The sequence below is a fragment of the Lycium barbarum genome, chromosome 5, assembly GCF_019175385.1.
Source record: "Lycium barbarum isolate Lr01 chromosome 5, ASM1917538v2, whole genome shotgun sequence".
Lineage (NCBI taxonomy): Eukaryota > Viridiplantae > Streptophyta > Magnoliopsida > Solanales > Solanaceae > Lycium > Lycium barbarum.
Genome location: NC_083341.1, coordinates 34,752,412 through 34,764,877, shown reverse-complemented (window position 1 = coordinate 34,764,877; position 12,466 = coordinate 34,752,412).

Sequence of the window (12,466 nt, the reverse complement as noted above, 5' to 3'; positions counted from 1 at the left end):
CATGGAAATTTTTCCATGTGATAATTAATTAAGAAGATCATTATATATATATATATATATATATATATATATATATATATATATATATATATCATCATCCATGGAACTTTCATGAAACAAAACAAAAAGAAAGAGAGCAAGAACAAGAGTGAGGGGGTTCGGCCCCCCTTCAAGAGAAAAAAAAATTCCCAAGTCCATGAATCTTGTTCCAAATTTTTTTTCTTGTTGTATTCCCACTAAGTCAAGGATGCTCTTCAACATGGTATAAATTTTAAGGCAAGGAAGTGCTTGTGTTGGCAAGTGGAAGTTTGAAGAAAAAGGTAAGAAATCTATCCTTTTGTATTATGAAATAAATATATATGTTGTAAGGATTGGAACTAGATGAGAATCATGAAATTGGTGTGACTGTGTGCAAGGCCGTGTGTGTGTATGAAGTAGTGTGTGTGGCCGTGAGCCATGGTGGCATGGGAGTGGTGAGTTAAATTTTATTTAGCTTGTTAGTTGTGTCGTTGTGGCATTTATGACGTAAATAAAGGTTTAACGAAGTGAGTTGGCATTGAAGTTGGTTGTATGTTGATATGGGAAATTATGTGATTTCTTATATGATTTTTATATAATTGTGAAAGTAAGATTCTAGAATGAGAATTTATGTTGTTGTTAATGAATTTGGAAGGAAACAATGCGAGTTAGTATGTTCGTCGTAGTTGTTGACGTTTCGGATGGAATGTGGAAAGTGATGGATCATTTGAACTTATGTATATTGCTTGGAACATTATTGGAATGTGTTTGAATAACCTTGAATGCGATAATGATGATGTCTTTGGTATTGTGGGTTGTTGTTGTTGATGTATTGAGCCGAGCTAAGCCTCAGGGATGTTATATGTATAGGGGAAGTGCTGCCGAAATTTCGGTAGACAAATACATAGTTAAATGAATTCTTGAAGTCTTGAAAATTCCTAATTGGTAACTTTGACCATTTGTAGATTCTGAGCGAAACGGGAATCGAGTTTGAACGAGCGTAAGAAGTGAGAAAGGTATGTAAGGCTACCCCATTCCTTCTTTTGGCATGTCCTAGGTATACTAGGTCGATATTGGAGCCCCGGGGGCAATTCTGTTCCTTGAAATCCGAAATGGAAATCGAGTACTATTCATTCAATTGAATTGAACTATAAAACTCATATTTTGTTGGAAAGTGACCATATGTTCAAAACTTTTGTAAATGTAATCGATTTGCTCCGAAACCTCCATGTATGATTCCATAGACCCCAAATGTCCGCGATTCATGTCCGCCACCTCGACTTGACCCGAGGTGGGCCCACTAACTCCGAGACTCTTTTGTTTGTTCTAATTTTTGTATAATGTCGGCAAAGGATTTTCGTTTGTGAATTTGGCTATCGAAAAATAATATTTTGATTGCCACGATATCCTAAATTATATTTTGAACCATAATTACCATTTTGGAAATACTTTTGTGAAATGAACCCCGTTTTGATTAATTGTTCGAACTATTTTGACTAATGAGTCAACATATGATTTTATCAAGTTTGCAAGAGTATTTTGATATATAAATTGCATTGTCTGCTCACGACTCCGCTCGTGCCCTTATTATGATTTCGTCCACCAGTTTCCGGGCCGGTTATGGTTCATGCGCCCTATGATAAATTCGGCCGTATGCTGTGTTACGGTTCCCGAGGCCTCGCCATAGGGTCGGGTTCCGTTTGGAGTTATGCTGTGATATGGCTGGTGATATGTTATGATGATATGTGTGTCCGGGGATGTACGGAGATTTGAACCTTCTGGTGTTATGCTGTGTGTGGCACCTGCGTCGGAGGAGTGACCACGTTCCTGAGCTTTGCATGATTTTTATCTGCATTATGTACATATGTTTTTGGTACAGATTTTGATATACTGGTCAGTATTCCCCTTTTTGTATCCTATTTGTTTTCAGTTATGGTTTACACTTCTGCACTCTATGCTTTACATACTCAGTACATCTTTCGTACTGACCCACTTTCTTCGGGGGCTGCGTTTCATGCCCGCAGGTACAGACGCCGGTGATCCACCACTGTAGGCTCCCCGTCCTGTTATTACAGAGTACTCCTTTTGATTCGGAGCCCATATGTCGGTATATATCTTTTGTGATGTATATGTATCTGTATATTTGACTATTTGGGGTACCGCCGGGGCCCTGTCCCGTCCCATGTTTTCGTTTTGTATTTGTAGAGGCCTGTAGCCATATATGTGGGTCGAGGGTCCTATATGTGTCTGCTTTGTTTGCGATTTGTGTCTTAATGCGGTCCGTTTGTTATGGTGGCCAAAATGGCCCATATGTTTGTATCTGTACACATGATCGGCGATGTGCATTCCGCCGCTCCTTTTGTTTTGATATGATATTTTGGTACGCGTGACCGCTTAAGATAATATTTGATTTCAAATATGTTTTTAATGATCAATATGAGAATTGAGATGATCTATAATATGATGATTTGGTATGTTCGTCTGTCTGGGTGTCCAAGTAGGGCACCAGTCGCGGCCCACGGGGCAGGGTCGTGACAAAGTTGGCTCCGAATATAGGGTCGGGTGCCCATCACACCCCAGTAAGATTAGGGTGTGACAAAGTGGTATCATAGCAGGTTGTCCTAGGGGTTGTCTGCAAAGTCGTGTCCAGTAGAGTCCTGTTTATGGGTGTGAACCCGGCCACATTTATAAACAGGAGGCTGCAGGGCATCTAGGGATTGTTGACCTTCTTGCTATCTTAGATCGTGCGATAGAGCCAAGTCATAGGAAATGAGATCCCTTGCACTAACTTTTGACCTCAGCAGAAGCACAGTATCGACGGGAGAAGATGAGTGAAGATATGGAAGGTCACATGGGTAAGTTCTGATATTTTCATTCTGTTACCTGAAACTGGGAGCTCTGGATGGCTGGAATGTGTCGTATATATATGTATGCCCTGTGAGGCATTGTTGGTATTTGCTGCGTGCATATTTTGAATAGTAAGGATTGCAAAGGAGATTCTGCCAGAATTGTTCAAAATCAGGTCATTTAACTAGGTACACCTAACAGGAAGAAGCGTGGAAAGGAAATATCGTAAATGGACAATAAGTGGGATGTGATATTTTAGAGGAGCTACGAATTTGGGCACGGCGTGAAGATTGATTGTGATAAAGACGATTAGCAGTCTTAAGGATTAAAATGGGTTGCATTCGAGGTTTAGCAGAAGCAAGGTCTATTGGATGATTTAGGGAAAGTCGACAATCGGTTTTGCAGTAGATTATGATATAAGAATGCTGAGTGGGAATCTGAACAGACTGATACCTGGGCATTTATAAGTTACGGTGAGGAAGGTATATTCGCTACCATCGAGAATCTAGGAATCTAGGACGAAAAGTAGTTATACACATAAGTGAAAAGTGAATATTGAGGACTAAAAAAGGTAAAATAGTAATTGTAAAGGGAAGGACGTGTTACGAAAATGTCTCGGAATCTGTAAGACTTCAACTTGCTTCAGATTATATGGTGAAGGTCATGCGGTGAGGTGGATGCGATTATATCAGCATTAAGGCACCGGATTTCATCAAAGTTTCGGGGTTAAGCGTGCTGGAGTGAGAAAAATCTTAGGATGGGTGACCCCCTGGGAATGGTGCAAGAAATTCTATAGATTTAGACATAAGAGACAAATGAGAAGCTAGAGTATCCTAAGGGAAACTAGAGTATACGGAATGGTTGGAGACTATAAGAGGACGCGTAGGACGAGGCAGGCTAGACTGGTGAAGAGATAGAAAGTGCATCCCAGCTCTGGAATTAGGATAAGCTTGAATAGTGTTTGGAAGTATTTTGTGGTCGAGTTGGTAGTAATTATATATACGTATATATATGAATACGTATGGTATCCCACATGTGATTGTATCGGTGGAAATGTGAGTCCCAGCAACCGGCGCTACGGTAAAGAAGGCATTAATCAAGTAAGGGTACGAAGTTCGAGTGACAGCAAACAAAAATAAATGGTACAAGTATTACACGGTAAGCTGCTATTATTTTTACTACAGGTTAAGATTGGAAATTCTAATACAACGCTATTTGGAAAAGAAAGAGTGAGTAAATGGAAGGCAAGGAGATCAAATGTCGAAAAAAGGTGAAAGGTAAGAAACATGTGTGAGTGAAGCCCCAGCAGAAACTACAAACAAAACACGAGACTACTTTGGTAAAAAACTCAAAGGTAGGTACGTGAAAAGGATAAAGTGTGGTAATATGGGACAAAAGAGGAATGTGTGGGGTTCGAGAACCAATTTCAATAAGTGAGGCTGAAGGAATAGTGAAGGCAACAATGAATGTGAGGTAAGAAAAAGAATGCTTAGGCCTTGCGACGATGCTAGGAGATTTAGGCCCTTAAAAAGTATATAAAGGGATAAATGTGCAGCCATATTAGTGTGGTTACCTCGGACATGGAAGTGCTTTCCTGAAAAGATGACTTAAGAATAGGACGGAATTGCGCGTTTAAAGTAAAATTTCAAGAACTTCAGAGCCGATGCCACAAATGACAAGAGATGAAAGGTGTTCGAGGAGGAAGAAATCCAAGGAGGGCTAAGGATGAAAGTAGGAAAGGTATACTAACGGGTTAGTCGAAGGAATAGGAAGGATACTTTGACAAGTTAGCGGTAGGAATCCGATTACGCATCAAAGAAAGAACAAGGATGATGGATTGACACAGTTGATTGGGAAATTAATGGTATGGAATGTGAATTCATATGAGGTCTGAAAGATTTGATCTTAGAGGAAATAGAATGAAGTGCGAGGAATGTGCATGGGAGACCGCTCGGTCATAGCATCAGAAATATAGTTAAAGGTTCGATGAGCGAGGATAGAGAGAGTGTAAACTGTAAGGATTTTGTGCTAAGAGCAAAAGTAGCGGGACGCTCGAAAAATATGGATGCACAGTTGCAACACAAGCGCATGGTTAAGAAGACTTACGAGTGAGTGAACTAAGCGGGTGAAAGGACTAATAGTGGATGAAAAGATATGGGAATATTGACAAGAATGACGATATAGGCGCAAATGAAAGAAAGACTTATGGTAAGAAGTTTCGATATGTTATGCACAGAGTTGGAAAGAAGGATGAGGAATAAGGTAATTATCGTAGACGAAGGTACTCGAAGACTGTTGGCACATGAGGAGCCCCTTAAAAAGGGGGGGGGGGGAGAACATATTATATTAGACTTAAAAGGAATCGCATATTTTCAGACTCCAGAGGAGGAAAAATTTATTAGCTCGAGGCCAGAGTTCAAAGCATATCGGCATATCAGAAGGATACCTGAAAGTAATAGAAACGAATTGACAAAAGTATACCATGAGGCAGACATGAGGATAAAGGAGTAGCCTATAGCCACACTGGATCGTCAAGTGAAGATTGCATACCAAAGACGTGGCTTCTGTTAAGGTGTTGTGACGAAACAATAACAGAGAAAATATGACCTAGGAAGGACAAGGATAATAAGTTGGCGCAATGGATTAGAAAAACCCATGACACAGAATGAGGACTCATGTAAAGACCGAGGAGTTCGATTATAAAGGAAATAGGGTAAAAGATAAGGAATGGGCATGAAGAAAAGGACAACTATAAGAGCCCCCCCCCCCCCCCCAGAAGTGCTATAAGACCCCATAACATCAGTTGAACATTCGAGGACGAATGTTCTAAAGGGGGGGGAGGATGTTATAGCCCGTATTTTGTACATTCGGATATTCCAAGATAAATCGTGGTAAGTTAACGGCAAGACTATTTTCCGTAGTTATTTTAATGTACAAGTTATTTATTAGTATGGAAATATTGATAAAGGCTAAGGGTAAAAAGGGAAATTCACAAAGTGGTTCATGGTAATATTGTGAAAGGCTAGGGGCAAAATGGGAATTTCACAAAAACTCAAGAAAGTTCTTGAAGGGCCATGTGGCCGTCCAAGTGGGGTGGTATTTGGCCCACATGGATGAATTATGTATGTATATATATATATGACTTATTAGTCATATTTATCCCCACCTTTACACTTAGAAAATTTCAAGAAGCTTGGAGAAGAAAAAAGAAAGAAAAAGAAGAATGGGCCATTTGGCCATGGCTCAAAAATTTGGTCCATGGAAATTGATCAAGAAAAATTATTTTCTTCTAGTATTCCAACTAATTTGAAGGCCCTAATTAACGTGGGGTGGTTGTTGAAGCAAGCAAACCATTCATTTGTGCAAATTCCAACCCTAGCCGAGCAAGAGGATGGATGGAAGAAGGTAAGGTTTAATCTTCTTTTCATATGTTATGGATGATTTGTATATGTTGGAGAGTGAAGAAATGAATGAAATTCATGAAAGTATGTGTGTGTAAGTTGTGGCCGAATATAGAGGGGGTATTGTGTAGATGTGATGAATTGATTTTATTTAGTATTTTGATTGTTGTAGTTGTAGATTCCTTGATGAAAATGAAGGTTTGATGAATTGAAATGAAGTTGGAATCATTGTGGGATTGTTGAAGAAGTTAATGTGACATTAGTGTGGTTTCTTATATTTGTATGAATGATATTGCTAATGCGTAGGTTGTAAATATAATTCATGAATTTGAAAGTAAGACATGTGTTTGGAAGATGGTAAGTTGGGTTGTTGTGATTGAATTTGAAAGAAGGAAATGTGTTGTTATTGTTCTTGTTGAATTTGGAAGGTTTCGGGTGAAGTGGTATGTTGGTTGGGTTGTTTGAACATTATTTGAATTGTTTGAAAGTTCTTGAACCATGTTAGAATGATTTCGGATTAACACTTGAATGTGAGATCATTGGTGTTAGCTTGACTATATGTGATCAAATTGAATATAAATGAAATGCCATCGAATTGTGTAGAAAGGATTGCTAGTGTTAGAATGCACTTTGAATTGATTGTTGGAGTTGGAAATATGATTGTTGGTATTGCTGTTGATAATTTGGCCGAGTTGAATTCTCGGATTGTTGTTGATAAATTGATCGAGTTAGATTCTCGGGGATGGTTGTATTTACAGGGGAGATGCTGCCGAAATTTCGGCAGATTATAAATGAATTTGTTTGAAAGACTAAGATAAGTATGTGATGATGAGTCTAATGATTGTATAAATTCTCTTGAATGTAGAAAAGCGTGCTTGGACGATTAAGCGTAGCTAATAGGACGTGGAACAGGTATGTAAGGCCTACCCTTTCTTTCTTTTAGCATGATCCTTGTGAAACAAATAGACAAAGTATATGTATGATTTCAAAGAAACTCCTATTCTTAGAGCCACTAGGATGGCTAATATTCTTGATTTCCATAAGCTACTTCATATGGTTTTGATACGTATCTATGAGGTCCGAAGCTCTATTTGATATGTTTCAGAGTTTGCCTATGATTCTTATTCACTTCTTGACATAAGTACGCTCGGTATAGTTGAGGTTATTGTATGGTTGCGTAACGAGTAAAGCATAAAGAGTTCATGTCCCTAAAAGGGTTCTGTAAGTATTAATGTCTCTACCTTTTGTATACAGTCTTGGATTGCTTTGGAAACGTTCGAAGAGGTTCTGTGGTAAAAGTGTCCATAACTTTCTCATACTAACTCGGATTGACCTGGAACGTGTTTAAGATCCTCGAATGTCGGTTTGTGTACTTATCTTTCGAGTCTTGAAAGAAAATTTGTTTGTGTGCATATAGTTTCTCACTACTCTGCTCGTGCATGCCTCAATATGTCCTCCACTGCGTCCCGGGCCAGGCTATGTTCTCGTGCATACTCCACTGCATTGTTCACCGCGTCCCTCTCACTTGCGGGCCGGGGCACGTTATGTATGATATGATGACATGATGATATGATGACGGGGCGGTGGCCAGGATGGCATATGATGACTCTATTCACCGCGTCCCGCAATAGAGGGTCGGGGCACGTTACATGCATACATGGTACATCACATTGACATATATGATTTTATTCACCGCGTCCCTCAACAGAGGGCCGAGACACGTTATATGCATACATGATATATGGTGATGACATGCATGAATTTACTCACCGCGTCCCTCACTAGAAGGCCGAGGCACGTTATATGATATATGGTTTATGTTGATGACATACATGATTTTCATTTCAAAAGGCAAGTGTTTTGATGTTTTTAAAAAGTCATACTTGATTCTGGTAAATCTCTGTTTCTGTAATGATCCTCTTTTCTGTATTCCATGCCTTACATGCTCAGTACATATTCCGTACTGACCCCCTTTCTTCGGGGGCTGCGTTTCATGCCGCGCAGGTACACCCAGATGAATAGAAGCCATTATAGAGGATGTTCTAGCGAAGTTGGCAAGCTCCATTTGCCCCTGGAGTGTTGATGGGTCAGAGTATTATGCTATGATGTCTTGTTCGGAGTTAGAGACTTTGAAGACAGAGTCGTGGGTATAGGATGTCAGTTTTGTAAGCGGCTCCATCAGCCGACGTGTCATTATGTGCTATGATTATAGATCCTACTTGATTTGAGCACGATGAAAAGAAAGTTTCTGAAAGCTTTACTATGTATTTCATTCTTATTTGATTTAAGAGTCCAAAGAGATTATGTATGTAATAAGGGTCAGCGGGTTCGCTCGGCACCGAATATAGGGTCGGGTGCCCATCACACCCCAGTAAGATTAGGGTGTGACAAAGTGGTATCAGAGCAGGTTGTCCTAGGGGTTGTCTGCAAAGTCGTGTCCAGTAGAGTCCTGTTTATGGGTGTGAAGCCGGCCACATTTATAAACAGGAGGCTGCAGGGCATCTAGGGATTGTTGACCTTCTTGCTATCTTAGATCGTGCGATAGAGCCAAGTCATAGGAAATGAGATCCCTTGCACTAACTTTTGACCTCAGCAGAAGCACAGTATCGACGGGAGAAGATGAGTGAAGATATGGAAGGTCACATGGGTAAGTTCTGATATTTTCATTCTGTTACCTGAAACTGGGAGCTCTGGATGGCTGGAATGTGTCGTATATATATGTATGCCCTGTGAGGCATTGTTGGTATTTTCTGCGTGCATATTTTGAATAGTAAGGATTGCAACGGAGATTCTGCCAGAATTGTTCAAAATCAGGTCATTTAACTAGGTACACCTAACAGGAAGAAGCGTGGAAAGGAAATATCGTAAATGGACAATAAGTGGGATGTGATATTTTAGAGGAGCTACGAATTTGGGCACGGCGTGAAGATTGATTGTGATAAAGACGATTAGCAGTCTTAAGGATTAAAATGGGTTGCATTCGAGGTTTAGCAGAAGCAAGGTCTATTGGATGATTTAGGGAAAGTCGACAATCGGTTTTGCAGTAGATTATGATATAAGAATGCTGAGTGGGAATCTGAACGGACCGATACCTGGGCATTTATAAGTTACGGTGAGGAAGGTATATTCGCTACCATCGAGAATCTAGGAATCTAGGACGAAAAGTAGTTATACACATAAGTGAAAAGTGAATATTGAGGATTAAAAAAAGGTAAAATAGTAATTGTAAAAGGAAGGACGTGTTACGAAAATGTCTCGGAATCTCTAAGACTTCGAATTGCTTCAGATTATATGGTGAAGGTCATGCGGTGAGGTGGATGCGATTATATCAGCATTAAGGCACCGAATTTCATCAAAGTTTCGGGGTTAAGCGTGCTGGAGTGAGAAAAATCTTAGGATGGGTGACCCCCTGGGAAGGGTGCAAGAAATCCTATAGATTTAGACGTAAGAGACAAATGAGAAGCTAGAGTAGCCTAAGGGAAACTAGAGTATACGGAATGGTTGGAGACCATAAGAGGACGCGTAGGACGAGGCAGGCTAGACTGGTGAAGAGATAGAAAGTGCATCCCAGCTCTGGAATTAGGATAAGCTTGAATAGTGTTTGGAAGTATTTTGTGGTCGAATTGGTAGTAATTATATATACGTATATATATGAATACGTATTGTATCCCATATGTGATTGTATCGGTGGAAATGTGAGTCCCAGCAACCGGCGCTACGGTAAAGAAGGCATTAATCAAGTAAGGGTACGAAGTTCGAGTGACAGCAAACAAAAATAAATGGTACAAGTATTACACGGTAAGCTGCTATTATTTTTACTACAGGTTAAGATTGGAAATTCTAATACAACGCTATTTGGAAAAGAAAGAGTGAGTAAATGGAAGGCAAGGAGATCAAATGTCGAAAAAAGGTGAAAGGTAAGAAACATGTGTGAGTGAAGCCCCAGCAGAAACTACAAACAAAACACGAGACTACTTTGGTAAAAAACTCAAAGGTAGGTACGTGAAAAGGATAAAGTGTGGTAATATGGGACAAAAGAGGAATGTGTGGGGTTCGAGAACCAATTTCAATAAGTGAGGCTGAAGGAATAGTGAAGGCAACAATGAATGTGAGGTAAGAAAAAGAATGCTTAGGCCTTGCGACGATGCTAGGAGATTTAGGCCCTTAAAAAGTATATAAAGGGATAAATGTGCAGCCATATTAGTGTGGTTACCTCGGACATGGAAGTGCTTTCCTGAAAAGATGACTTAAGAATAGGACGGAATTGCGCGTTTAAAGTAAAATTTCATGAACTTCAGAGCCGATGCCACAAATGACAGGAGATGAAAGGTGTTCGAGGAGGAAGAAATCCAAGGAGGGCTAAGGATGAAAGTAGGAAAGGTATACTAACGGGTTAGTCGAAGGAATAGGAAGGATACTTTGACAAGTTAGCGGTAGGAATCCGATTACGCATCAAGGAAAGAACAAGGATGATGGATTGACACAGTTGATTGGGAAATTAATGGTATGGAATGTGAATTCATGTGAGGTCTGAAAGATTTGATCTTAGAGGAAATAGAATGAAGTGCGAGGAATGTGCATGGGAGACCGCTCGGTCATAGCATCAGAAATATAGTTAAAGGTTCGATGAGCGAGGATAGAGAGAGTGTAAACTGTAAGGATTTTTTGCTAAGAGCAAAAGTAGCGGGACGCTCGAAAAATATGGATGCACAGTTGCAACACAAGCGCATGGTTAAGAAGACTTACGAGTGAGTGAACTAAGCGGGTGAAAGGACTAATAGTGGATGAAAAGATATGGGAATATTGACAAGAAAGACGATATAGGCGCAAATGAAAGAAAGACTTATGGTAAGATGTTTCGATATGTTATGCACAGAGTTGGAAAGAAGGATGAGGAATAAGGTAATTATCGTAGACGAAGGTACTCGAAGACTGTTGGCACATGAGGAGCCCCTTAAAAAGGGGGGGAGAACATATTATATTAGACTTAAAAGGAATCGCATATTTTCAGACTCCAGAGGAGGAAAAATTTATTAGCTCGAGGCCAGAGTTCAAAGCATATCGGCATATCAGAAGGATACCTGAAAGTAATAGAAACGAATTGACAAAAGTATACCATGAGGCAGACATAAGGATAAAGGAGTAGCCTATAGCCACATTGGATCGTCAAGTGATGATTGCATACCAAAGACGTGGCTTCTGTTAAGGTGTTGTGACGAAACAATAACAGAGAAAATATGACCTAGGAAGGACAAGGATAATAAGTTGGCGCAATGGATTAGAAAAACCCATGACACAGAATGAGGACTCATGTAAAGACCGAGGAGTTCGATTATAAAGGAAATAGGGTAAAAGATAAGGAATGGGCATGCAGAAAAGGACAACTATAAGAGCCCCCCCCCCCCCCCCCCCCCCGGAAGTGTTATAAGACCCCATAACATCAGTTGAACATTCGAGGACGAATGTTCTAAAGGGGGGTAGGATGTTATAGCCCGTATTTTGTCCATTTGGATATTCCAAGATAAATCGTGGTAAGTTAAGGGCAAGACTATTTTCCAAAGTTATTTTAATGTACAAGTTGTTTATTAGTATGGAAATATTGATAAAGGCTAAGGGTAAAAAGGAAAATTCACAAAGTGGCTCATGGTAATATTGTGAAAGGCTAGGGGCATAATGGGTATTTCACAAAAACTCAAGAAAGTTCTTGAAGGGCCATGTGGCCGTCCAAGTGGGGTGGACTTTGGCCCACATGGATGAATTATGTATGTATATATATATATATGACTTATTAGTCATATTTATCCCCACCTTTACACTTAGAAAAATTCAAGAAGCTTGGAGAAGAAAAAAGAAAGAAAAAGAAGAAGGGGCCATTTGGCCATGGCTCAAAAATTTGGTCCATGGAAATTGATCAAGAAAAATTATTTTCTTCTAGTATTCCAACTAATTTGAAGGCCCTAATTAACGTGGGGTGGTTGTTGAAGCAAGCAAACAATTCATTTGTGCAAATTCCAACCCTAGCCGAGCAAGATGATGGATGGAAGAAGGTAAGGTTTAATCTTCTTTTCATATGTTATGGATAATTTGTATATGTTGTAGAGTGAAGAAATGAATGAAATTCATGAAAGTATGTGTGTGTAAGTTGTGGCCGAATATAGAGGGGGTATTGTGTAGATGTGATGAATTGATTTTATTTAGTA